This window comes from Tachypleus tridentatus, chromosome 13 (genome assembly GCF_004210375.1).
Source record: "Tachypleus tridentatus isolate NWPU-2018 chromosome 13, ASM421037v1, whole genome shotgun sequence".
NCBI lineage: Eukaryota > Metazoa > Arthropoda > Merostomata > Xiphosura > Limulidae > Tachypleus > Tachypleus tridentatus.
Genome location: NC_134837.1, coordinates 242536050 through 242563362, shown reverse-complemented (window position 1 = coordinate 242563362; position 27313 = coordinate 242536050). Strand labels below are relative to the sequence as shown.

The 27313-nt window shown below is 33.6% G+C and overlaps 1 protein-coding gene across 5 annotated transcripts in view; it reads left to right on the top strand.

Moving 5' to 3' along the window:
* Nucleotides 1-27313, top strand: part of LOC143238617 (rho guanine nucleotide exchange factor 11-like) — a 222027-nt gene that overhangs the window by 138836 nt on the left and 55878 nt on the right. The gene's annotated exons all lie outside the window — the stretch shown is intronic.

Genomic DNA, 27313 nt, shown 5'->3' with positions numbered 1-27313 from the left:
ACCTATAACATTAATTAAGATGGTAAAAAAATTACGTTTTAATTTATATTTTGTAGCATGATCAAAGTGTCAATTTACTGTATTTGATTAAGCATTTAATCCAGTAGGTCTTTATAAATAAATTAGAAAAGAGTAATATAACAAATGTATGTGTAGTTAAGTTTTTAGGCTTCATTACAGTTTATTTGTGATCATGTTTCACTTTTAAAGTTACACTTATGTATTCATAACATTATTTAATTTAAATTATGAATATGGTAAAGTTTACAACTAAATGAATGAAACGGTTCGTTGATACCTTTTGACGTTTAGTCAAACTACAGATATTTGTAAATATACAACAAGACAATAAGATAGAAGTTTTTTACACTGGCTTAGAAATTAGGTTCAAGACTAGACCCGTAATTGTTCAGATAGGGGAAGGAATATTACTAATTACAGAGTACCATATTTAAACAAAATTTGTGGTCTGCATAATATGTTCTGTAAAGGAATAGGATAAACCACAACGCTAGAGTTCGAAGTGAATATACGCATTATTAATTAATTTCTGTCAACGTTATTTTCTTTCATGTTAATAAGTAGTGTTGTGCGAGAAAAATAGGATGTGCATAAATGAAATATTTATTTTATTTTTCGTTGCATTTTTACAATAAGAGTTTTGCTATTACCGATTAACGTTTTCAAGGTTGTAAGTATACCTTATGAAGAAATAATCGAGACATCCCAAAATTTTGACGTTATTTTCAAAGGCGGCTACCAAATGACTTGGTAAAAGTAAGTGATACTTGACTGACAACCACCTAGAGGGACGTACGTGTTCTAAGCACGACCCATATTAAATAAACGACTATAGACTAAAGAATGGCGCGAACCTTCTTCCGTCTTCCGTTCCCTACCCACTTCCTCTGTGCTGTACACGTCCATCTGTTCTATACTTATTGATATAATGATGGCAAAAAAAAATTGTTTCTGCACCAGAAGATTTATTGTTTGCGCGCTGTGAAGGTTGTAATTGTTCGTCGTTTTAAGTTGTTTTCTAAGCCTATTGAATCATCCGAGCATTTTACACTGTCAGTCTTTCCTGCGTTTCGTTTGTACTTTGTTTTTCGTACTGTTATACATTGTGGTATACTTTATCCATAAAGACACTAACCCCTACTGTAAGCAGTTGGTGTAAGGTATAACAGTAACGTGTCATCATTTATTAACTCAAAATAGTCGGGTGGTTTTGTGCACGTTTATCTCTGAAGTGAGGACTTAAATGAGGTCGTCGTTTGTAGAGTATTGGAGTGTTTCTTCAAGTTGAATTTTATTTCATTTTTCAAAAATAAACAAGTAAAAATGACTATATGGCTGAATTATATGAACAGATTAGTAAACTTCTAAAATAATTAATATGTATATGGAATGTATAAATTAATTGAACGATCGACTGATTCATTATCGTGAACGTACTTAAAAGGAAACTGACTGAGTGTTATTAATTTGTTTATTTACTCACCAAAATTTTTCCCCAGAAAATTGTTGATGTATAAAGAAGAATTTTACTAACCCGAAAGTAACTTAATAAAGAAGCTTTTTGTTACTCTGACGTTTTGATTAAGTAATTAGAACACAGTTAATTAGTGAAACAAACTATATTGTGTACTTTAATATCTGGTACTAATGTGCAAATTTAAAATCATAAAGTTTATGGTATCATTTTATTCTACATATAACAGGGGGCTTCACGTAATAACTGAATTACTTACAATACCGAACTGCAGTCTTTGTGTTTTATTTAATAGTTGACGTTCAAATGGAATGATTAATTTTGTGTATTCTGAAGGAAAAGAAATGGGTGTTTGTCTGCCAAATTTAATTTCTCCTCAACGTCATGGCGACTTCTCTAAAATAGAAGAACTGCATTATGGATATTAGCTTCTGGACATTAGTAGTGAAATTCTTTGCGAATTCTGCACAGAGTCGGGATGGTTGTTTGTTAATGCTACACAAAGAAGTATTTTTATTTCATATCAAAACTAAATAAAGTAACAGTTTTCTTGTTTTGGACGTGTATTCGCAAAAAAACAACAACAAATATTTGTATGGTGAGACAAGCTGCCGCTACTTTACAAGTACAACCTTTGTTCTGCGAACAGCTGACTCTGTATAGTGTGTCTGTTGTTTGTACATGTCACGTTTTTGAAAACTAATGAATGTTCGTGTGCTTCGAATTAACTTAATGCCAAATCTGAATTAAGATATTCTGCTGTTTCGAGAAGCTAAAACCGAACTGTCGCTGTTCTGTACGCCAGTCAGGTAGGTGAAGTTATCCAATCATTTAAATATTAAGAGAAACCTTGACTTTTTGACAGAGACGACATTTTCATGGAAGCAATTAAACTATTTAGGAATTTCAAAGACTTAAAATTCTTCCTGATAAAATGGTTATTATAGACAGTGTGAACTAAGTTTAACGTATCTTCATCAGTTACTTTGTTGTCTGAATGGTTAAAAGGAAGGTTTTATCGTGTGCTCTTTTCTTACCTTCACAGAATATGTATTTATTGTTTTTGTTGTTAATTTTTCAAGTTAGTAAACTCCAGAGACGTCTAGAATGCCAAGTTATAATGGTGTTACAATCGCTAGTTTTTACGTTTATACAACTTTTTTTTTATTACGTATTTCTTGTATTTTATATTTTCAAAATCTGAACGTCGTTATTAGGGAGACTGAAACCGCTAACGTTTTATCTGTAGCTGCAGTATTTCCGCTGTAGAAGTAACCGTAAAGCGCCCTTGTAGTCATATGAAATGAAAGCGCTTTCTTAGCTTTAAACATAAACGCATATTGTAAACACGTTCCTAAGTTTGAACAGACCTAACCGTGACGTCAATAGACATTGATCTTTTTATTGTATAATCCACTATGAGATTATCGTACAAAATGGCTACCTTCATCATTTCCTGATATCCAATCCCTGTTAGTTTTAAACGACTTAGACGTATCAAAGTATAAATGCAATTTGTGAAAACAACCATTTGTAGCTCAATGCATCCTTGTTTGTGTAAGTTATATGGTAACGAGAAGTAACTCTGTGCAATATTTCAAAGGCTGTGCTGCTACGTTGGCAAGATTAAACAAATAGTGGTAAGGGAAGTAGGAAACAGTTAATCCAGACTTCCTGGGGTTTCAAATAATTAAACCAGTTAATTAACTTTTCGTGCAACTCCTAGACTATCGACGCAACATTTACCAGTCTTGTTCGTTTGCGACATTTTTTTGCGTCATTTTATGTGCTGCTGCAATCGTTCACAAGTTTTACATGGACATAATGATACCACTATTTCACTATGATATAATAATAGAAAATGGCATACACATTTCTAAATAATAGTGCGATAACTCTGTGTCGAATGGCAACAAACAATGTACAATAAATGCACAACGATAACCTAATTAGTTAAAGAATCGAGTGTTTATTACGTTCACTCAAACCCCTATGTATATATCTTGCATTTACTTTATCTTCTATGTTTGGATGCAATTTGTAAACGAACCTTATTAAATGAACATATTTTATACTTGGAGCTAAAATCAAGAGTATTTCCCTAAATATCCAGATTAACCAGATATAGTTTATAATAAAGTGGCTTCATTAGAATTCTGTTTTTTCAAATATGTGACAGTAAGAACGTATATTGTTCAATGTCCAGTAGAATGCAATAACAAAGAACCCCAAGATATGTTGTTTGCAGAACGTAACGGTTCGTGAATAATGAGACAGGTGAAAGTAATTTATTGTGTACAGTCATACTTTAATTAAAACTAGTAATTACCCTACATGATTGGGCACTTGCATCAGAAGTAAAAACATATAAATAATTAAAACTAGTAATTACCCCACACGATTGGGCACTCATCAGAAGTAAAAACATATAAAGTAACCAAAGAGTCGGACGTATCATGAAGCATCGTTATTTTGTTATGTATTTCATTGAGCTGTTGCACAAGTTTGCCGCTAGGATAAAAGATGTGTAATGTTGCCTGTTTACCGGAACTTTTCTGGAATATTTAGTTAAGTGTACTAACACTAGTATTCAAAAGATGATTATTTTCTAGCTCTTAAATTTATTCTTTGGTCTTGGTTAAAGTGAGTATACACGTGTGAATAGAACTGTTTCATCAAAAGTTACACAGAGGTGTATCCATGAGAGAGAATGAGATTTGGGGGGGATAAAACGACCACCCTAATATTTTTAAAAAGTTTAAAAATACCAACCATCATCTTTTGTTATTTTTTAATAAGATTTCGATTTTCAAGTAAATCCCTTAAATTTATGTACAAGAAAAGGCATTTAAAAAAAACAAAATCCATTTTCCCGCTCTGTAATGCTGGCTACGCCTATAGATTACATGTAAGTATAATGCATGATAATATAATTTTGTGCTTAAGCAATGTTAAAGGAATGCGGAATTACAGATATTTTGCTGTAACATTGTGAATACCATTGCTGGTATGCACGCATGTTTATCACGCACACTCTTGTCACATTGTTTGTTTTGTTTTGTTTTATTGAGCAAATTTGTGCACCCTTTTTGATGGTTATCATAATGCCTTATATGGAAATTTATCTTCCGTAAATTTGCGGTTACAGTTATATGTTATGTGTAGTAAAAAAAGTGGAAGAAAGAATAAATATCTTTGACATTTCATTTTGCAAAATCAGTATGTCCTGCCTTAAAAACGTTTATATTCGATTGGCCAAGCCCCAGAATATGTCTATAAAAAATACTTTATTGTGTCGTTTCCAGGCAACACAGTGATCTTAATCTGTTAAAAAGGTAACTTGATTATTTGTAGTGAGATCCTTTGAATATTTTCCAAAAGAAATAAGACAGTATCTGGTGAGGCTAACATAACAAGCCATCAGCAATACCTCTGTTAGAGACTGGAAAATCGTCTTATTGATATATTTAACAAGACGACAAAAAGTTATATAAAGGTTTTGTAGTATAAAGACATTCCAAACATTGATTATTACCGAAAACTTTTGTCTCCTTTCGAAACGCACATACTCTTAGCCAGGAGACAAGATGAAATTATTATAAAACATAACTTGTCTGTACCTTTCAATTCCTTCGGAACACAAATATTATTCTATGAGCTAAATGTTTACTCTCTGCTAGCAAATGGTTACAACTAGTATTGTTTTTCTCAAGTACACGTTCATACGCTACCTAGTGGCTTAGCGGTGTCGGGACTTGTTACCCAAAAAGTCTGGTTTCGATACCCGTTGTGGACAGGGCATAGCTAGCGTGTTCCGTATCTGTATGCTTGACGACAAACACAAGTTCATAAGCAGTACACAAAATGTAAGTTTTGTTCTTTGAGCCTTGCTGAGTAGTTCGTTTAACAGTTTTACAACCTTCTTAGCCTATCGTTCAAACGTTTGTAGTTTGAATAATAAAATGTCTCTTCCTACGCACAGAGGCTCCAATTTAAAATCATAAATCAGTTGCCATGATCACTGACATTCAACAGATTTTTAAAGAGGAAATTATTTAAAAAGTGATCATTGCTCCCTAAATTCAAACGAATTTAAAACGCTTAGTTATGATCTATGTATATATTATCAAGTTGTATCAGTAAAGTGTTAGCTTACACAATCCCACAGTGATCGGAAAACATAACATTTCCAGAGCAGCTTTTAACCCAACTGTTTTGTTTTGTCAATAACGCATAAATAATATTTATGAAATACTATAGACAACTTCAGAAATGAAAAAAAAATTGTTTTTATGAATCCCTTGTCTAGAATTACTTCCTTTTCGTGGATCACCCGAGCCATTCACTCAGGTAGCAGTTAGGACTAACTGCGCATTCCTAATTTTTCGGGAAAGAAATGATTTTTATTGATAAGTTCTTGTGTAAAAGTTTGTTAGAAAGGAAGTAGTGATTTATCATCCTCAAATGAAAAAGATTCAACATTTCCTGAACAGAATAACTATAAGTGCATCTGACAAATTCGTAATACATTTAGTATACCTTTCACCACTAAGAATTGCCTCAGAATAAAATTTTCAACGTTTCTTTTGTAGTACAGTTCTTGTAAAGAGCAGCTATTAAACTTAGTGTAGTCTAGAAATTATCTGTTGGCTATACATATCGTAAATAATTATAAGTGTTATATTTATGCAGTAAACGTTTTTTTTTATATATAATTTCAGTGTTATTATGATATTTCCATTGTAATAGCTTCGAACTAGAAAGTATATATATGGGGGAGTTTAACTATCTTAAGCCCTAATATGGGATGGTGAAATAAACAATTCTATCCATAATATATCAATGTTTAAAATGTGGGACAATCATACGTGTGTGTTTTTGGGGGAGTGTGTGGGGGCTTTGGCCGTTACATATTGTAGGTGTGGTTTGTAAGTGACGGAAACCGAAAAAAATACAGAAAAACAACAATATAATTGAACAGTGCTCGTGTGGTTGATCCCTTGTTTTGTATTTCTAGAATCTTACGAGTCAAACTTATGAAAATTCTCAGTAGTGTAATTATATGAATGAAAAGTAAATAACAGAAGTTTCGGAGGTTTATTTCTAGTTTGCGTTATACCATCAAAGGTGTTTCAGTTGTTTTTTTCTATTCATTTGAGTTGGCTTGTTTTGATTCTGTTTATTAGTCGTTGGATAGTGCGAGTTGGATCGTAGGATAATGTGCTTTACACGTGGTTTTAAATATACTCCAGTAATAACTTTGTTATTTGCCATTATAACCATGGTATTAAGAAAGGGTGTAGAATTCTGGACATTGCTGTAGTTGTGAGTGTCAGCTTTGTGGTAGTGTTGGTTATGAAGAAAGTCAGCAAACTGCAAAAGAAGTGAAAGTCTATGATTTCACATACCGAAAATGCCATATTATTGTCCCTCGCTGGTACAACGGTAAGTCTACGGATTTACAATGCTAAAATGAGGGGTTCTATTCCCCTCGGTGGACTCAGAAGATAACCCAGTATGGCTTTGCTATAATAAAACACACACATGCCATCTTTATATCTCTACCACTAAACTGTTTTAAATTTGTTTCAAAATTCCATTAAGTAAGACCTGATAGGTTAAATAAATGCATGAAATCAGAAGCCGAGACAACAGCTGTGTTGTTACCCATACAGTACCATTGGTTTATTTATAAAGGGTTGTCTACCTTGAATTTAAATTATTTGTCGTTGGTTTGGTTTTAGTTTGTTGAAAATAAGCTCTTAAGTTACAGAAAAGGCTATCTGTACTCTGCCTACAGGGGAAATCGAAACTCGGTTTCTAGATTTGTAAATCCGTAGACATACTGTTGTGCCCCTGGGAGGGGCATAATTGTTGTTTCAAGTAAACTTTATATGATTTTCAGTTGCTTCTACAGAAACTTCAATAATAGTAAAAAGGGGTATCAAATATAACTAGATTCATAACAGAACTTTACTATCTTTTATGGGAACGGAAGGGGACATAGAGGCAACATCAGAGTCTTTTAGGATATCGAACTAATCGTTAAATTACCTGTTAAAAACGTCATCAGTGCTGATCATACACGAAAGGTTTCATTCGGAAGGGTGAAGTGACTATTAATGTAACCGAGATAGAGATGCCAACGGAGAATTTCACGTGAAAACTGTAAGTGCTAAAGGTGAGTAAGATTTATGATCATGAGGTAGTTCGTACAGTTCAGGAGGTTTAGAATAATAGTCTTAACTTGCCTGAAAATTTAGTGAATAGTTTTTGTTTTTTTTAAGATATTCAAAATGCATTCATCATCTTTTGTTCGAGTTATATTTAGGATATTTCTCAAGTAGACGTAACTACGGTATTATTTTATGACACAAGTTAAAGTATTCAGTAACTTTCAGTTATCTTTCTTTTAGAGTTTTTCAAATATATTATTTGACCAGAGCATACTTTGGGAAAAATGAGTTTAGGTGAATCGAAAGGTACAAGAGAAAACTTAAATTATTTTGTTCTTTTTGTTATTACAATTAGATACGTGTACACAAGAAGTGTGTGTTCGTGTGTGTATGTATGTTTTAATACATGTTGACTTATAAAAGTATTGCTTGAAGAAATGATCGAATGTCAAAATTATTTTATCTTCATGTTGATCTGAAATAGCAAACTGGTGGTTAGACACTCGACTCGTAACCTGTAGATCGCGGGTTCGAGTCCCATCACCGAACATTGTAATCTTGTCAGCTTTTGAGGCGTTATAATATGATGGTCAGTCCAACGTTTCGTTAGCAAAGAGTAATTCAAGAGTTGGCGGTGAGTGACAATGGCTTACCTCTAGCCTATTGCTTCTATATTAGAGCTATATATTATTGCTTCTAACAGTTAGCGCATATAGCTGTCGAATGGCTTTGCACGATAATCAGTAAGCAAACAATGAAATAAAAACTTAGGACGTTTAGAAAGTATGGATATCCAATTTTCTGATGGTTGTGCCTCGTCCACAGTTGTAATCGTACATCATTATCATCAGAATTATTATTTTGTCAGACTACTTTCAAAGTCAGGTTTATATGAAGTTTGTGCCTAATAGTTTTAAATTTTTCATAATTTTCTGGGCTTCGATTACATCACCAAGAATGTTACTTGAAAATAGTTTTAGGTGGCTAAGAGACATGCTGGAAGAAAAAGTAGATGAATTATACTAGTAGGTGTAGGTTGGTGATGTATACAGAGAAGAAACTCATCTGTGTTATTAGTTTTCTAATTTATTGTAAATGGAAAGCTGAAGAACTGTGTAATATTTATATCGATGTCTTTAGGAGTAATTATACCCACAAGTGGCTATAGACAGTGAATGGTAGTGACACGTCGGTTCTAGCAAAAAGATCCCATCTCCTCCCTTGTTTGTTTGGTTTGTTTTGAATTTCGCGTAAAGCTACCTGAGGGCTATCTGCTGTAGTCGTCCCTAATTTAGCAGTGTAAGACTAGAGGTAAGGCAGCTATTCAACACCACCCACCGCCGACTCTGGGGCTACTCTTTTACCAAAGAATAGTGGGATTGACCGTTACATTACAACACCCCTACGGCTGAAAGGGCAACCATGTTTGGTGTGAAGGGGATTTGAATCTCGACCCTCTGATTACGAGTCGAGTGCCTTAACCACCTTGCCAAGCTCCCCTTGTTGAAGTTGTAGGTGTCTTGTTGTTTTTAATCTGTTGTTTTGATCATGTCTGATAGACGGACTATCCGAATGCTTTTTGGTGTTATGACCACAAACATCTTTATTGTAAAATTATACCAGTTGTACACTTGTATAAATTGTATAATTTTGCATTGCTTAAGTTTTTATGACAAGATCGTGTGTTTGTTAGCGTGTACGTGTATAATAAAATGTTGATTTTTTGGTATTTTTTTATATAATTATTTCGTCATGGCTGTGCAATGCCAAATAATATCCTGTACGCCTTTGTTGTAATTTCCTATAATGGACATAGCGTTTATATATAAATATATATATATATGTGTGTGTGTGTGTGTGTGTGTGTGTGTATATGGCCGAAATAATAAATACAGTGTGACATCATCTATTGAATAGCACTGGAAACACATCTGTAAAACGTTTTACCCACAAAAATAACTACAACATATGCAACAACCATTTCTTTACAACAGAACGCTATTTTGCAAGAACATGTATTTCACTAGAACTGTGCCTGAGGGTTTGACTGTATATCTGTTGATGTAAAATACACCACTTTTAATACATGAAAACATTACTGTTTATATCACCACAATGCTCATATTTTTATCATGTGATGCTTCCCATAAAATTTATTTTTTATAAAATGTTCACTTTTTATTTTTTTAATGAGGTAAGAATACTATGATTATCAAATACTAGTGAAAAAAGCCGCCCATAGGGCGTCGTTCCTGCTAGTACAGATACTTATGAAATATACACACGTTCTAGTTAAATGTATCGCACATTGCGTGTTTGATCGTAAATAAAATTGCGATTTTTAGTAAACGCCATTTTTCCTGGATTTTTTATAGCTACGTTATAAACATCTTTTAAAAGAGTACACCCGTTTGTTTTCTGATGCAGTTATACCAGAATTTTAAACTTGTTAATATTAGTAGACATATTCACAAAGGAGGACGGAAATAATGCAAAATAAGTGTTAACAAAACACTTAAGTAGCACGTCAACATTTCTTTTTTTATATGTACATATACAAGTGACGTATGGCGTGATCCTTCTTTATCGTAGACTCGCGGTTATTCAACTAAATATTTTCATTCCGTTTTATAAGAAAAAATCTGTATGAAAGTATATATCTCAAGTAGTGTTGTAATGAATTTCGATATTTTTACATTGTATTATGGAGACACTCATTTGCATAACATTATGTTGGTTTCGAATTCTTATAGTAAAGTTTCTTTCTTGGTCCAAAAAACAACAAAACAAAACCTATCTATAAGAACCGATGTTGTAAGCAGCTTTCTCTTCAATATGCATGGTAAAAAACTAGCACTCGATTATGTTCTATCGTTGTGCACCTGTTACTTGGGTGTGCTGTTGTAAAAGTATGACTTCATGTTTACGGAGTAACCAGTTATTCCAGAACTGGTTCTCGTGCCTGATTGAGCCACAGATATTCTGGGATTTATTTTTTTTTTTCCAAGTGTTTAAATAAAATTTTCCATGAGAAGAATAAGAATGAATCTTTATTGTTTAGTATGTTTACACGTAACAGTTAATAATGTATGTTTGGTTTGAATAAGCTTCTTACAAACACAAATCAAGAAACATTATACATTAAATGTTGATAAAGAAAACTTGAAGAAAGTTTGAAAACCTATTGACGTCAATATTGTCAAAGATACACCACTGAAAAACAAAGTTTATTTGTTGAAGTTACTTTTCTGATAAGAAGGATTAGTTATAATATTGATATAAACTTAAAGTGAATTATTATGAAGAAAAATAAAACTTTTAGCAATATATGGACTTAAATATCTGATTGCTAGAGCATATACTGTTAAGTTTGATGCTTGAACCTACGATATGATAAAAAAAAGTCTACTTACTACTCGGGCCGAAAATACGAAGTGATGATTGTATTAGTTTTTTATCTTAGGTTTTTGTCAATTATGATTATTATTTTGTCTGTGAACAATGTTTTAGAAAGACATTTCGGAGCTTTGAGTTAATTTACGAAAATTGAAGTTAGCAGGGACCTCTTTCTTGTTGTTTCTTTGTGTGTGTAATTCTCAAATTTTACTCTATAAAATCAAGTCACTGAAATCGAAAAATTGAAACTGGCGAAGCGTTGTAAAAAAACATTTTCATTACACAACTCAGATTATTGTGAACTGCATAATTACAGATAATAGAAGTAAAACAAAAACAGCAAGATATTTGTTACAAAGTTTGAATAACTAACGACATGTGTAATATCTGACTAAAAAACTAAAATAACATACAAACTATTTTTAACACTGCTTCATATAAAGTACTGACAAATGGAAAAAATAAGACAGAAATAATATGCAAGAGGTCATTTAATATTAATATTTGTTTATTTGTTTAGTTTTCACACAAAGCAACTCTAGGGGCTAAAAAATTAGCCGTCAAATGGCTGAGATGCAAGTATGAGGGCTTGTACATTTTAAAATCTGGGTTTGATACCCGTGGTTATCACAGTTGAAAAAAATATGTATATTTGCGCACAATTAAACAATTAACAGCTAGGTTCAACAATGTATGTACTATTTTTCCCCATCACGAACAATTAACAGCTAGGTTCAACAATGTATGTACCATTTTTCCACCATGTAACTGTCTTTAAAAAAAAAACACATAGGAAACTCGGATTTATGCTCTACGTCTACAATATTTCCTTGAATGCAGCTTTCAAAAAGGGGAAAAACCAAACCTCGCCGTAGTTAGTGTGAACTTCCTCAGTTTTTTTTTACAAAACGTGCTTAACTTTCATTTTCATGTGTCAGCACTGCATTAAATTTTCAGTCACGAATTGTTATTCCTTAATCTTACGATTAATAAAAAGACTTAAATTACAGAGCAGAGCGGTATGTCTGCAGACTTAAAACGCTCGAAATCGGATTTCGATACCCATGATGGGCAGAGCACAGATAACTTTATGTTATGTGTTTAACTACAAACAAACAATATTAAGATTTTTTTAAAATATTGTTGGCGTGTTTTATGTCGTTTTTAAATCAACTTTGTTTGAGGTTCCTTTTATTATAATATCTTTTCGGAATCGTTTCTAATTGCTTATTATGATAACTTGTTGATTTTTGTTTCGTTTCTTTAAAGCCTGACCGTGAGCGATTTTCATTATAACGATTACACCATTATTTGGTATTAGCTGATAACAATGATCGCACCTGTCCTCGTTTTTTAACTTTTAATTAATTTCATACGTATTGCCTTTTGTACATTATAGCTTATTATTAATAAGTTAGAAACGTAAGAATTGTTATATCTATTTCTTTTATATTTTGTAAGAAACAAAATAGATTCCGCAATGAATACGAAACAAAGCTCTTTTTATCTACCACTAAACGTATTGTAATCGCAATTCCTTGGAAACGTTTCAACTCGCTTCAGCTTGTTGTTTTTTAACGACACGTCGAATATAGTTTGTTTGTTTTTTTTTGCTGTCGTTTAACATTAGTTAGGGCCAGCCTAAAGGCTAAACATACACGAATTTATGGTTTGTGTCTCGTTACATAAATTCACGGTTCACACATTAGGGCTGTAGGTGCGTTTTAAAAATGGTAATAGAATCCCGCTCTTCGGTCAAACAAGATTATTCGAAGATTTAGCGATGGGTAATTTAGCCTGTTAAATCAAAATTAAGGAAGACATTGCGCAAGTAATCCTTACGTCGCTTTGAAATAGATTTATATAATGTGTATGTGTGTGTTTATGTGTATTGAGATACTTGTAACATACAGAACTGTGAAAATGTTACATGAAATATATTTGTTTTACTGCTATTAAACAGAATAACAAGTATAGTTTTGTTTGTTTGTTTTGGTTTTATGTACAAAGCTGCACAAAGGGTTGTCTGTGCTCTGCCCACTACAAGTATCACAACCCGGTTTCAAGTAGTACAAGTACGTAGACATACCGCTGTCTCACTAGGGGGCAGCAAATAGAGAATCTGAGTTTGGCCCTGCATGGCCAGATGGTTAGAGCGTTCGATTCATAACTCGAGGGTCGCGATTTCGAATCCTCCTTACACCAAACATGTTCGTCCTTTCAACCTTGAAGGTGTTTTAATGTTATTGCCAGTTCCACTATTCGTTGTAAAAGAATATCTCGAGAGTTGGCTGTGGATGGTGATGATTTAGATGCCTTCCCTCTAGTCTTACACTGCTAAATTAGGGACGGCCACAGTAACCTGTGCTAAACCAAGTGCCTTACCTAGTCGTCAAATCTATTTAAAATGTTGTTTATAATTAGTGGGAGTGTGTAAACCAATATGTTTAACTTATTGTCATAATCATTCATAAATTAAAATATTTTACAACATGTATTACGAATTAATGAGTCAAAACGTTAAAGAACAAATTGTAAGAGAGAGAAGGAGTCAGATGGAAAGATTGTAAGTTGGAAAGAACATTTTATTCTATTTTAATACATACGTGAATAATGATTAATATGTTATCGTGCGTAAAATTTCTAGTGCAGGAAAATTTTAGGTTTACCACACGTGTGTCAAGCTAAGAACATGAAATAATGTGTGTAATCAACTCCGTCACTGTTTAACTGTAAGCCCGTTTATGTGTGTCAGTAAGAAAAGAGAATGGAATAATTAAATACGTCATATCTGGAACGTGTGAATTGGTTGAAATGAGTATAATAGTGTATTTTTATCCACAGCACTGTCTGTAACCGTACATTTTTATAATGTTGTTATTGGTTCGTTTTACCAACTTTTTTTTGCTGATTTTTCAAAACTAATATCGTATTCAGAAATTCTGTTTAGTGAGAAAAAAGAGGAATACTGGTAGTTAGTGAAAATTTTTAGGTTTCGAACAATACATAAGGTTAATGGTTTTGTGTTTAACATGGAACATGCAGAATCTTCCCCAGTATCTTTTACTGTTGTTGTGGAAACTTGAAATAGTCCTTATGCGTTTTTTTAACGTATTTACTTCCCGTCACCGAAAGTGAATGAGGTTGTTTTCATCTCGTATGTATGTGTGTGTGTGTGTTTGTCAGAATTGTTTTGTATACGTTTGGACTACGAACCAACTTATAAGTGATTGGTTTTTGGAGGGTCAACGGTACAGCGAGCTCGCGAAAAACAATTATCTATTAAAATGGGAACCGATTTTTCACACCATTTTTGCTCTAAAACTCAGAAAATGATAAAATTTTGAGTAAGCTTCTTGTAAATATGTAGAATGTTATTCGCCGTTGTTTTGCCAAATATAATCTTCGTCCTTTTATAACATTGAACACATTTTCGTACATTTGGAGGGCCAAACAAGATGAACGCTACGTGGCTGAGACATGCGCTGTACTGAGTGTCTCTCTAGTCTATTAAGAAGACATTTCCGTTAACTTGAGTCCTCCATGATCAACATCAGGTTCACTGGTTACAGCCCTAAAATCCTGGGCTCGATTCCTTGCGGTGAACAGAGAACAGCTAGCCTATTATGTAGCTTTGTGCTAAAAACATTAATGTTAAATAGAATGTGTTCATGTTTATTCTGTAGCAAGTTAACATGTATGTAAATCAAGTATATATATATATATATATATATATATATATATATATATTTATTTATTTATTTTTTTGCTTTTCACACAAGTACAATAATTACATGAAATATTATAAGCCTTATATGTATCATCTGCTGATTAAACCTACAGATGACAACAGTGTCATTAAGCAGTTTAACTTTTTGTCTATTAGAATAAGCTAGTGACTATAATTAAAAAAGTTCCAAAAGGTAGGCACTGCAGACCTACAGTGATCACAAGCAAGATGGAATATGTTTATTTCATGTATAAACCAGCTGGTATAATTTTTGACGTTATTTTACCACCACCCCCACGCTAACACCACGGTAAGTCTACAGATTTACAACGCTAAAATCAGATGTTAGATTCCCCTCGGTGTACTCAGCAGATAGCCCGATGTGGCTTGCTATAATAAAACACACACACACAAACACACGTTATTTTAATTAGGTGTGAATTTTTTTAAAGTGTGAACAATCCCTTCCCTTTTAAACAAGATTCTTCCTGTGTTCAGTGCGTAACCTGCTTCATAAAAATTAAACTTTGTACTTGTTTATTTAAGACGCGTTAATTTGTGTAGTATCTCTCTTTACTGTCGAGGCTGTTCCCGTTGGTGTGGCATTGGAATGATACATTTATATCCATACTTTCATATATGTCAAGTATATTGAGATTCTATCCTTCATCAAATTGTGTTCTTCGCAAGTAACGTTTTTATGCAACGCAATGCATTTAAACGTACACTGCAACGTTTTTTTTTTTTTGCTTTTTTTAAACAAAAGCACCACCTTAGATCGTTAACCTAATAAGCGCTTTCGTAGCTCCAAACGTGTAATGGGCCAGCTAAAAATCGTGTGTTTAAACAGTTCACCGATCCTTTATGTTGTTTCATCACGCCGCTGCCCCACAATTTTTATTGTTCAGAAATTTATAGCAAATATTAAGTGAATCCATCGTTTGAGTAATATTGCGTATCTCCTCTCCTCACGTTCTCTTAAATGTAAATTTGATATGCCAACATGTACAATATACTGTAGTGATTTATGTATTGTTTGATATGATATGTAATGATTGTAATTCTGCTTATATGGCTTGTGCTCCTGTTTTTTGCCCTTTTTGATTCTAATACTTGTTTACTCGAGACAACCCAGGGAAACAAAATGATAACTTTGCAGTCCTCTGATTGTACGTCGTACATATTAAAGGCTCTTCTGTAACAGAAATGGCTCTTGGTAACTTTTGACCTTCAGAGAAAACAGCTAATGAACGAAGCAGTATGGCAAAAAAAAAAAAAAAAAAAGGAAAGGAAAGGAAGAGTTATTATTCTATAGAGTTGTCATTTCTATGTGCTTGTCAAACGTATGAGTGTGTTGTGTGTTACATATGAATAATATTCAATTACCTGTTATCGTTAAAAGACAAAACTGCTACTTAAAATCAACTGTTTGAACGTTATCCTTTTCACTGGTGTTTAATTATGGCATTTTGAATACTACCCTTAATCATTTGTATTTTATGTTATAAAGAAAAAGTCATAAACATTTTAAAAGAAAGTATTAAGCTGATGTGTATAAACGAAACAAGAGAGATGTGGCTAAAGTTATAATCAAGAATGTAATCTGACCCAATGTTAGAATGCCAGATTGCTGATTGAAAGACACAAGGTTCGAGCCAGGATATACCGTTGAACCTGATCTTCACTATAGACTATAATTTTGACGTTGCAGTACTGTTAATTGCATTTGTTCTTGTCACTAATTCTAAATTAAGAATGACTATACATGAACGTCACTGTATTTCATTTATATTTAGAACGAAACAGTCCCGGCATAGCCAGGTGGGTTAAGGCATTCGACTTGTAATCTGTGGATCGCGGGTTTGAATCCCTGTCCCACCAAACATGCTCGCACATTTATCCGTAGGAACATTATTTTTTCAATCAACCCCACTATTAGTTGGTAAAAGAAGATTCCAACAGTTGGTGGTGGATGATGATGATAACTGCCTTCTCTCTAGTTTTTCACTGCTAAATTAGGAACGGTTAGTGCAGATAGCCCTGGTGTAGCTCTGCGCGTACTTCCAAACAAACGAAACCAGTTTGAGACCTCTGTAACTTAGCTTCAACGTCACTATGGGAATTGTTGTCTTTTGTCCTATACGTCGCCTAAGGTGCTATTGAAATTGGTGTTACCAAAGACCATGACATTTAAATGAAGGAGTACTTTCTAAAGAAATCTAAGAAAAGATAAAACAGTAGACTGCAGGTTAAAAACTTACTGAGATAACCAAAGAAAAAGTTGCAAATAAAAATAAATGAATGTAAGATTTCATGAAGTAAAATAGTAATTAAAAGAAAAAATAGTTTTTTCTATTAAAATTATTTTAAAAAGATTTCGAATACTACTCTTTTATGGGGATAATAAAAAGATCGTGTAGAAAACGTTTTTGAATCATAATTTTGATGACGAAATTTTAATATCTTGCGATCCTATTTAAGTTTTGTTGCTTTGAAAAATCACTGTTTATGCAATTTTGTAAAAATAGATTTGTATGAGAGAGGTTTGTTCACGTTCCAAAATATAACTTAAATGCAGTGGCGACGTTTACCCATGTTACCACAATCTTTTACATTTTCGAATCACATCCTACTGGTATGAAAATAATTTATCTTTTGACCAGTAACATTAAACTACTATTTGGTTAAGAGCTTTAATATTCTAGGATTAAAATATTTTAACTCGTGTTAATACCCTAGAATTAAAAGTGACCAAAGATTTAGTGATAATAAGGAATGAGAAGATTTAAGAAAACAAAATTGCGTGTTGAAAGAAGAATTGGGAAATAGAAGTAGAAAAGAGTTGATGAAGGCATATGAGGATAGTCCGTATTGATTTCTTGTGTTTTTTGTTACGTGACCTTGGTATCTTTACTGGGCTACCTTGTAAAGCTTTTGTGTGTAAATGGTGGGGAGTACATTAAATAAAAAGTGTTTATTTTTATGTTGTGGGGGAAGGTGTTTAGTAATTCTTTTCGTTTAGTCTTGTGTAAATTGATGCTTGACAAATTTTAAGTTTCAGTAAAATAAAAACCCAATAGCTGATTTCGTATCTTTTTGTGTGTGTTAAATTCATTTTACCCTTTCTGCAGCCAGTGGCACAACACTATGTCTGCGGGCTTATAATGCGAGAAATTTGATTCTGATACCCATTGTTGGCAGAGCACTGATAGTCTGTTGTGTAGCTTTGTATTTAAAGAAAAAAACTGATTATCTAGTTTTAGTGTAGACTTGTTAAAATACACAAAATAACCCGCTAATAAGCTTTGTTCTTACAAATAACTACATCAAATGCATGTTAAGAAAATGACTGGATGTATTCATTTGAATTTTTCAGCATTAATTGCTTTTCATATCATTTATTTTTTATATTAAATGACATTTATTGAAGGGTTTTTTATTGACCCAAACTGCTTTAAAAAATCAAGTTTTGATTATTGCCATCTAGCGGTAAGTCTCTAGGATTACGACGCAAAATTTAGGCTCGATACCCGGGATAGCTAGAGCACAGATAACTTATTATGTAGCTTTGTACTTAGTAACAACTATACCAACCAATGAAATTTTCTAATGCCCTTTAAAGAACTATTTTTAAATGTTAATTTATCTAACCCTACTTATATTCTTATCTATTGAATATTCTTTCACATTACAAACGAAAGACGGTCGTAGCTCAGTAGGTAGCGTACCAGATTGTAAACCCGAAAACAATGGTACATATTCCGATGTCGCAAAATCGCACTTGGCATTTTGGTTCCGTGGGACATTGTAAGAGTGAAGTTAACAATCCCAGTATTCGAGTAAATTAGTCTGTTTAATAGCCACCTTTATCACAGTCTGTTAGTTCAAAATATGGAAGGCTTGTGCAGATGGCTCTTGTTTTAGCGATGAGTGAATATCCGAACCAAACATTGCAGAAATTTCTGAATATGTACCTTTAGACAAAGTTTACAGAATATAAAGTAATTTTGTGTAAATTACTTATGTAATTTATGTTATGTAAAAGAAATCGTACTTTACACTACGAACCTGTATACTTTATGAAATGTAGCGTATTCTGCAGCATTTAAGGCTTTAGCTAAAATTAGCGAGCAGTTTCTTGAATAAAGCTCTGTTAGATAGAGGGAGGCACCGTTGTGCTTTAGGTCTGATATGAGCTATTAGTTAGGGCGCTTAACACGCAATCTCCTAATCATAGTCCAACTTCAATTATCAAACATTGTGGCCACTTGCAGCCGTAGGAAGATTGTAATACGATGGTCAATCACATTATTCGTTGGCAAAAAGTAACTGAAGAGTTGGCAGTGAGTGTTTACTATCTGCCTTTCTTTTGGTCTATCACTTTTCAATTAGGGTCGGGTAGATCAGAAAACTCTCGTGTAGCTTTGCACGAACTCAACAAACAAGCAAGGAAATATATAGTGTTTTAGTTTCGACGGCAGGCTGAAAAAAAATGACATCGTATAGCCTTAATATCTTGTGTATAATGGTAGTGTTCATTGGACAGAAGTTAACTATAGGGTTTATCTCTAGCCTCTGCTATTGATTTTAATGGAGATCGTTCGGTAGAAAAAGTTCGCTGTTCTTAATTTCCTTGTTAAAATGACAGTTGATACACTTATCTGGTTAATCCAGCTGCTCCGGAAACACCGTGAAAACTTTATATGGTCATTAAGTCATATAGTTGGAAACCTTGTAAAAAATAGCAAGAGGAAAACGTTTTTTGTGTGCTAAATTTAAGGAGATATATGCTAGATTATACATTTAACTGACCTTTATTTTTGTAATACTGAATGCTGAATCGCGCTGTTACCGTATTTTACGCCTTGTAAGACGCACTTTTTTCCTTAAAAATACCTTGAAAAATCACCACGTGTCTTCCAAGACAAAAGTGATGAGTTAAGACAAGAGGTCAGCTTAGGTTCTACTCAAATGGCCTCTCATACAGATCGTATTCTCATTAATTGCCAATTACATGTATTTTCAATAGCATAAAACATTCGATTTAACTAATATTGTCGATATACTGTGAAGAATATGACGTATTTGACTGTATTTACTCAGTAGATTGAAAAAGTCAAGGCTCCATCAAGGTGATGGTTGCTGAGTCAAAATATTCTTTTCTTAGAATTGTCTTTCTGAAATTAGGGCGCGTCTTCCACGATGTAGCATCTTACAAGGTGTAAAATACGGTAATTGCGCCAGTTTACTGCCTATTGGCTGACGCCCCTAGTGGCACAGCGGCATGTCTGCGGACTTACACCGCTATAAACCGGGTTTCGATATCCGTGGCTGGCAGAGCACAGATAGTCCATTGTGTAGCTTTGTGCTTATTTCCAAACAAAACCTATTGACTAGTACATGTATATACTTGCATCACCTTGAGTACAACTCTAAAATATTGAACGTTTCAGTTATATGTGATTTAATAACAACTTATTGGGTATTTAAAATGATCCCCCTCCAATCATAATGGGGAGATATTATTTAAAAAAAAAACAACTGACACTGGTGCTACGTGTAACGTTGCATAGTCAGTGATATGTATGCCTACTATCATTCATACAATTGTCGTATTAAACGTAAATATTTTATACAGAATTTTCTCTGCTTTATATTTAATACCGTCATAGTTAAATATATATGTAAAAACGGCTGGTTTGGGTTGAAGAAAATTTTTTTATGCAGAGGAGCGAACAACGTAGTAAAGTATAGACCTGCATACGCATAAAATTACATGATCCATAAGTGTGCGATTCACAAAAATAATTTTAAGAGTAATTTAATAACCATTTTATTATCATTCGTGAAACAAATCATTGAATGAAAGCTGGTACTCGACAAAGCCCAGAACAAGAATGTATTTCAATAAAATTCGTTTTTTTTTCTTCTGTGGATTATCGACCCACCAGTAATTTTTCTGGTGTCCAAGTGGGCAACTCGCCCACGATCTATCTAGCATTGTGCAATAACATTACCTTGATACTGTATGTGACTTCTTTACGGAATCATTAGAATATGAAAAAACGTAAAGTCGTCATACAGAAACTTGAATAAAAGGAGTGTTCACGTGGGGTAGAACCCCAGTGGAGAGTTTATCTTGCCTCCTCCATCTGAGATTTAGTATTTATATGATTTTTATATTTTCCATATATTGTGACTCCTACTGTCTCGAAAATGTTTTTTGTTTGTTTCAAATGGGCGGGGTCATAGAATTAACGTGAACCGAAAGTCTTCAATCAGATGGAACACTCGTAGTGGGTTTAAACATCATATGATCGTTGTAAAGATGACCATAGGGAGTCTGAGCTAGTTTCAGCTTTTGTCTTAATTAAAAAGAATAAAGATACATTTCGTAACGGCAAAAAATAAGTCAATTTATGTTTAATAACATCTCGTCTCGTTTTTCCCCATATAAATAATCTTAGGAGCGCTACAAACTTGAACAATTTTAGAAAAGAAGTTCTTAAGAACAGATAGTTCAGCTTTAGGTAAAAAAGTCAAATGACGCTAAAACTGTGTGTTCTTTATATCAATATAGACATTAGTTATTCTGAGAACTTGAGTAAAAGCGAAGAAAAATATATTGTATCTGCCACACTACATTTGCTGCTATATCAAGTATCGACAAGGGTTTTCCTTCTAATACATACCAATAGGTGTGTGTGTCTGTGTGTAAATGTGTGTTTCGGAGTGGGTATTATCCAAAGAAAAAAATGATGTTTATAATTGAGTCTTATGGTTCTATAAATTATTTTGTGACGATTGTATGTCAATTCAGAGAAGTATTTCGTATTGCCTTTCACTTTTAATTCTATACTTCAGTAAATTTATTAAACTCGTGGTGTGACGTATTTCATCTTGTCTTGTCGTGTCCAGAAGTAACTAACATTTACAACCGCACAGTCGTTTTTGTTAACCAGTGTACCTATTTACTGTTCTTGGACAAAAGTAACGAAGTGTTATATTTTGAACATCATTTCGCAAAAAATATAAATATTATTCTGAATAATAAGAGTTCACCCTTTTTTAGTAAATTTATTTTATACATTTGATTCAGTATATTTGCTTAATTAAGTCAGTGTCAATGAAAACGACTATTGGTGTGTTTTTCTACAATAAGACTAAAGTCGCAACATTTTATAATTTCTAATGCAAAAATTATATATTCAGCTATGTTTGAAGGGACATTTCGAAGTCGCACAGACTGAACTCAGGAACCAGGTTTCTATATGGGTAAACTTAGAGCTTTACTGTGTGGTAGTACAGCTAGGTAATCAAGACAGTGGCAGACCAAAACTAAATCTCAAACTGGCTGGTCTCCACTAAATGCGCTGCCTTCAGTACATCTGTCCACTGTAAATGTTTTTGCCAGTAAAGATTATTTTCACTTTGGTTTTGCATTGAGTGTTCAGAAACGCTTCCTAATAGTTTCTCCTGTTATTTCTGGTTAATATATAGAAGGTATATCAGTGCACCTGAGAATACTACATTATTATCACTATTGTAACTGAAGACTTCACAGGCGCCTAAATTTTGACCTCTGGTGACTTGAAGTATAACATATTTCTGCGTATATCGAAATGATATTTAGTTCCTGGAGATTCACAAAAGATTGTAGGCATTCAAAAATTTTGCGTATCAACAAAGCGCACTATAAAAAAACGTAGATTTTTTTTAATATAACATACGATTCTCCTTTAATCATAATAGCACGACACTTTTCACCTGGTCGTTCAATTTGCATGAGGAACACTTTCCTTTCTTCAAGACAAGGCCAGCAGCCGCCTGGTGTGGTTACCTGTTTGAACTACTAGCGCCATTATACAGTAGTGTTGTCAGTCAGTAGAAATTGAAATTACGTCATATAAGAAACACTTAACATGGCAATCTGTACTGTCGTGACGTCGTTAAAATGTGTGCATGCGATGAATAACAAGAAGAATTATGCAGTTTGTAGGCTACAAAATAGCCTAACACATGAGATTCGGGAGCAATAAATGAAAATATTTGTTACACTTTAATTTTGGTTTTATTTACTCTTGAAATATTACTCTTTCGTGGACCCTGCGGAAGTTCGTGTAGTGTCTTTTAAATGTGTTCATGTGAATTAAAATCAACAGTTTCATTGCAACTGATAGTAGCTATTACGACACGTTTAAACCTCCCATTACAGCCAATCCTGAACAGTCTGTTGAAAATTTACTGTATATAGTCTGAACTAGGGGCAGGAATCCAGATTGAGTTGAAACTTCGACATGACTGTGGAAAGCTTTCCTCCTGCGAGATGAGAACAAAGCCGCTGTTGCAAAATATTATAGTCAGGAGATTGAATATATTTTCAAAGATTATCCAGTAGTAATAATCTCATGGATATGATTTGATACTGTTGTTGCAGTGAGGGAAAAAATTGCATTCGGAAGTTTCAGAGCTTAAGACAAATAAGATAGAAGCAAACACGTACGTAGTATTACATAGTGCTGACAGTAGCCATAATAGCATTACAATAATGGCAAACCTAGACACAGACGCTCATGTTCCCTTTCATCATCACGGTAGTCGAAAAGATAAACACACGGACTTGATAAAAAAAAAAAAAGATGTGTGCCAGTACAACTTTACTCCGAAAAACGAGTTAATAAAAACTGATCATTCTTCCATCAGTGTACATGATCCTGAAATGCGTTATTGTAAATGCTTTTTGTGATCACAGTAAGAAAATTACATGATGAAGAAAGCTGCCAAGTACCAGTCTTTGTCTCAGTTTCGTTTCGAGCCTTAGTAAGATAAGCAGTAGAAGCTGCTCCCTCCTTTATTACGTTTCTGTGAAAAGAAAAACTGTTACTCTTAATTGGTTTCAGTTTCGCCCAAAGCTAGACAAGGGCTATATGCGTTAGCCGTCCCTAATTTAGCAGTGTAAGAGTAGAGGGAAAGCAGTTAGTCATCACCACCCACAGCCAACTCGTGAGCTACTCTTTTACCAACGAATAGTGGGATTGACTGTCACATAATAACCCCTCCACGGCTGAAAGGACGAGCATGTTTGGTGTGACGGGGATTCGAACTTGCGACCCTCGCATTATGAGTCGAGTGCCTTAACCACCTTGTCATGCCGGTTTTTTAATAAATTCAGAATAAACGTGACAAGTTAAAAATAATAATAATTCCAGTGAAGAAACGTCTATCTGCAGAGGAAAGTTTCAAACTTCATGTTCTACGATCTGTCTTCCATCTGAAACCATCTTTGCAGTCTTTGAGGATCTGAACTCAACAGTCTTTGATTACATGAGGGATCACGAAAGAAACCTATAATGGCCAGACTTCATGTCTCTATCAGATGCAAAACTAGAACTGCTAAATGATATTGTATGCTTCTGCCAACCCGGATATTGCCATGTAAACATGCTGCTGTCTGGAACACAACCAAATATACTCACAGGCTTGTAGTTGTTAACCAACTCCAAATGTAGGAGGTAATGATAATAGTCTATTTTGCGCGAACTTGATAACTTACTGCTTTGCAGCCAAACGAGGAATCGAATGGTGATTAATTTAACTGTAAGTGCAAAGCTGACGTATGTGTCATAGAACACATTGAGACGTAAACGCCAACAGAACAAACAACTTCTAACATTTTTTCAATCAAATAAAGGTTTTGTTACAAATGACGTAAAATATTGTTATAGTGTGAAATGCACTGCCAAAAAATAACACTGAAAAACATTACTAAAATATATTAAACATCATCGAAAATGTGGGATTTCAAGTGATTTTTTATAACAAGCGTTTTAAAGGTTTTGCATGGTAATAGATCGTCATAGTTTCCATTGTAACGATTTGCCATGGTATGCCTGACTCTATCATTCACACCCATCGTTTATTTAATTTTTCACGCATCAGCAAACAAATGTGTGAAATCGAAATCGTATTTGATAAATTTACAAAAACTAATTTATTTAGCTAGCGTGTAACAAAGGCACAAGATACAAACAGTTTTCATCGGCTTTACATTATATTGCAAAGGTCATGGGTCACAACTAAAATTAAGACTGCTTTGTGTCCATAACAACAAAGGCTAAATTTGAAGTGGCTGTGCATCCGAAAATGTTCTTTAGACTACGGTCTTTCCATGTAATTGGTTTCATTCTTTGATTAAATAAAAAATATCTAAAGCAGAAACTATATATATATTCACACTTACACACGTGTATTTGCTGGACTATTTGTTGAAAATTCTTGAGGTAACTTTGTAGCGCACCTTTTGAAGTGGAACCTTGACATGTAAAGAATGCCTTATCTCATCTTGCCATCACATCGAAGAATATTTTCATGACTCTTCCTAGTCGTCGTGGCCTACGGATTAATTGATAAAGGTAGACAAGTCAGGTTTCAGGGTAATTGACTCTGAATCTTTAGGACTTCATTTGCAGTGGTATATTGCTCGAAAGTAATGACGATATTGTAGCTGTGTTGCATAATATAGCTGAACAGTAATTACTATACTTTAGATGTGTTGCATTATGTTATAACTGTACTGTAACTACGATGCTATAGTTGTCCTATGTGTTAACCAAAAATATTACTTTTCGAAGTATGAAACATTTCAATAATATTCTATTTGGTAATATCTGAGTCTGCTTACGTAAATAGTCTGCAAATGGAAAGAGTGTTATTAAAGTTCTTCTATAACTGCAGTTATTGGCTGCTAACGACGAAGATTTTATCTTTTAGCTGGCACTCGTGACACCATTTTTCGATGTTATACGTCATATTACTTAATTTCTCACGTATGCTTGCTTAAATTAACGTTTTAACTATAATATCGAGACGGATGGTATGGGTATTAAAACTTTAATTAAAATAAAGTTTTAATACCCATACCAACCGTCTTGAGAATTCATTTTTACTTCTAGTGAGTTTTTCGTCATTACGTTTTAACTATATCTTTTGAATGCTGTTATCCAACCAATTTGATAAGCATTAATAATGAGCCATCTACACTGAACAGCGTCTGGTTCCGTAATTGTTGGTCCATTGTTTTGTTGATGACATTTATAAACTTTCTTCAAGTCAATCCCAAAGGGATTCCTGCGGATCCAACTTTGTAATATACTGAGTAGTAATTGTAAGACAAAACTAATTGTGATAAAAAAACAACATTTTAAAGTTATTTTTGTCTTAGTGTGAGATATATATGTCAAAACACGTGACTGTTTCGTGTCAAAGATAATGACTACCATTATGCACCACAGTAAATCTGTGTATATATATTCAAGCACCTTTTTCAGGAAAAAAGGAAAACGTAGGAATGATAAACTTGTTTATACGGAAAACATACCAGTTTCGATGAACCTTGGGTAAAAGAAAGTAATGATGAAATGTTGAACTGCTTATATTTAACTGTTGTTAAAACTGTAGACTAAATGTTTCATGCCAGTCTAATACATTGTATTATGCATACTAAGTTGTGTGTGTTCATGTAAGATGACAATATTGTAATGATACAAGAAGCTGTAATTTTCATTCTGTAATCAACCTCTACATGTTGAGAAAGAATGACCTATTTCTACATAAACTGTTTCTGCATTATGGGAACTTATTTACGTACCAGTCTGTAATAAGTACAAACTTGAACTACATATATTTTTCGGGTCTCTGGAGAATTTGTGATTAGGATTTCGAGAAATGGAAGTAAACGTAAGCGGTGTTATACATAATATATGACTGAGGTGGGTATCAGTTGTGAATCTGCGTAAAACACAGAAAAGTTTACAAATACAGTATTTCCTTAGGTATTTCTTTAGCCATGAATGAGCAGCCCAGAAGACGGCTCCGAGGTTTTTGCTGTTTTCAAGTATAAACTTTTAGACCATAACTCCGTCATCTCTTGACCCATTTGAGATTAATTGCAGTTTTGGACACAGGAGATCAAACCCCTTTGATTGATACATTTGGCCACGCCCAAGGTCTCATATTTTGGTTTGCTTTGATCGTGCCTAAAAGAATTTCAGTTTGAGAGTACGCTGTTAAAGATACACGAGTAATAAAATCGAATTTCATATACGCGAGCTCCACGTTTGGTATTGCTGGCGCACAAAAATATAGCTAATAAAAGGGGGAAAATTTTCATAAATTAGTTTACTTTTATCTTGCCTAAAAGAATTTCAACTGCCGTGGTTATTCAGGATTCCCTTTATTGTTGATTATGATTTTGTCATCCGTTGCTGAACACATTTCAAGTTTATGTTTCACTTGTTTCTGTGATTTATAAACGCGATATTTAAAAACGAAGTCAATATTTGTGACACGTATGTATATGACTGAAACTAAAAATAAATAATTATCACTATATAAATTATAAGTTAGGCTTCATCCGTGATGACGAGAAAACTCACTCTTCTGAGAGAAAATTATATATGCGATAAACGGCTGGTATGGGTAGAGAAAGCATTATGTAGAGGAACGAACAACGTTTCG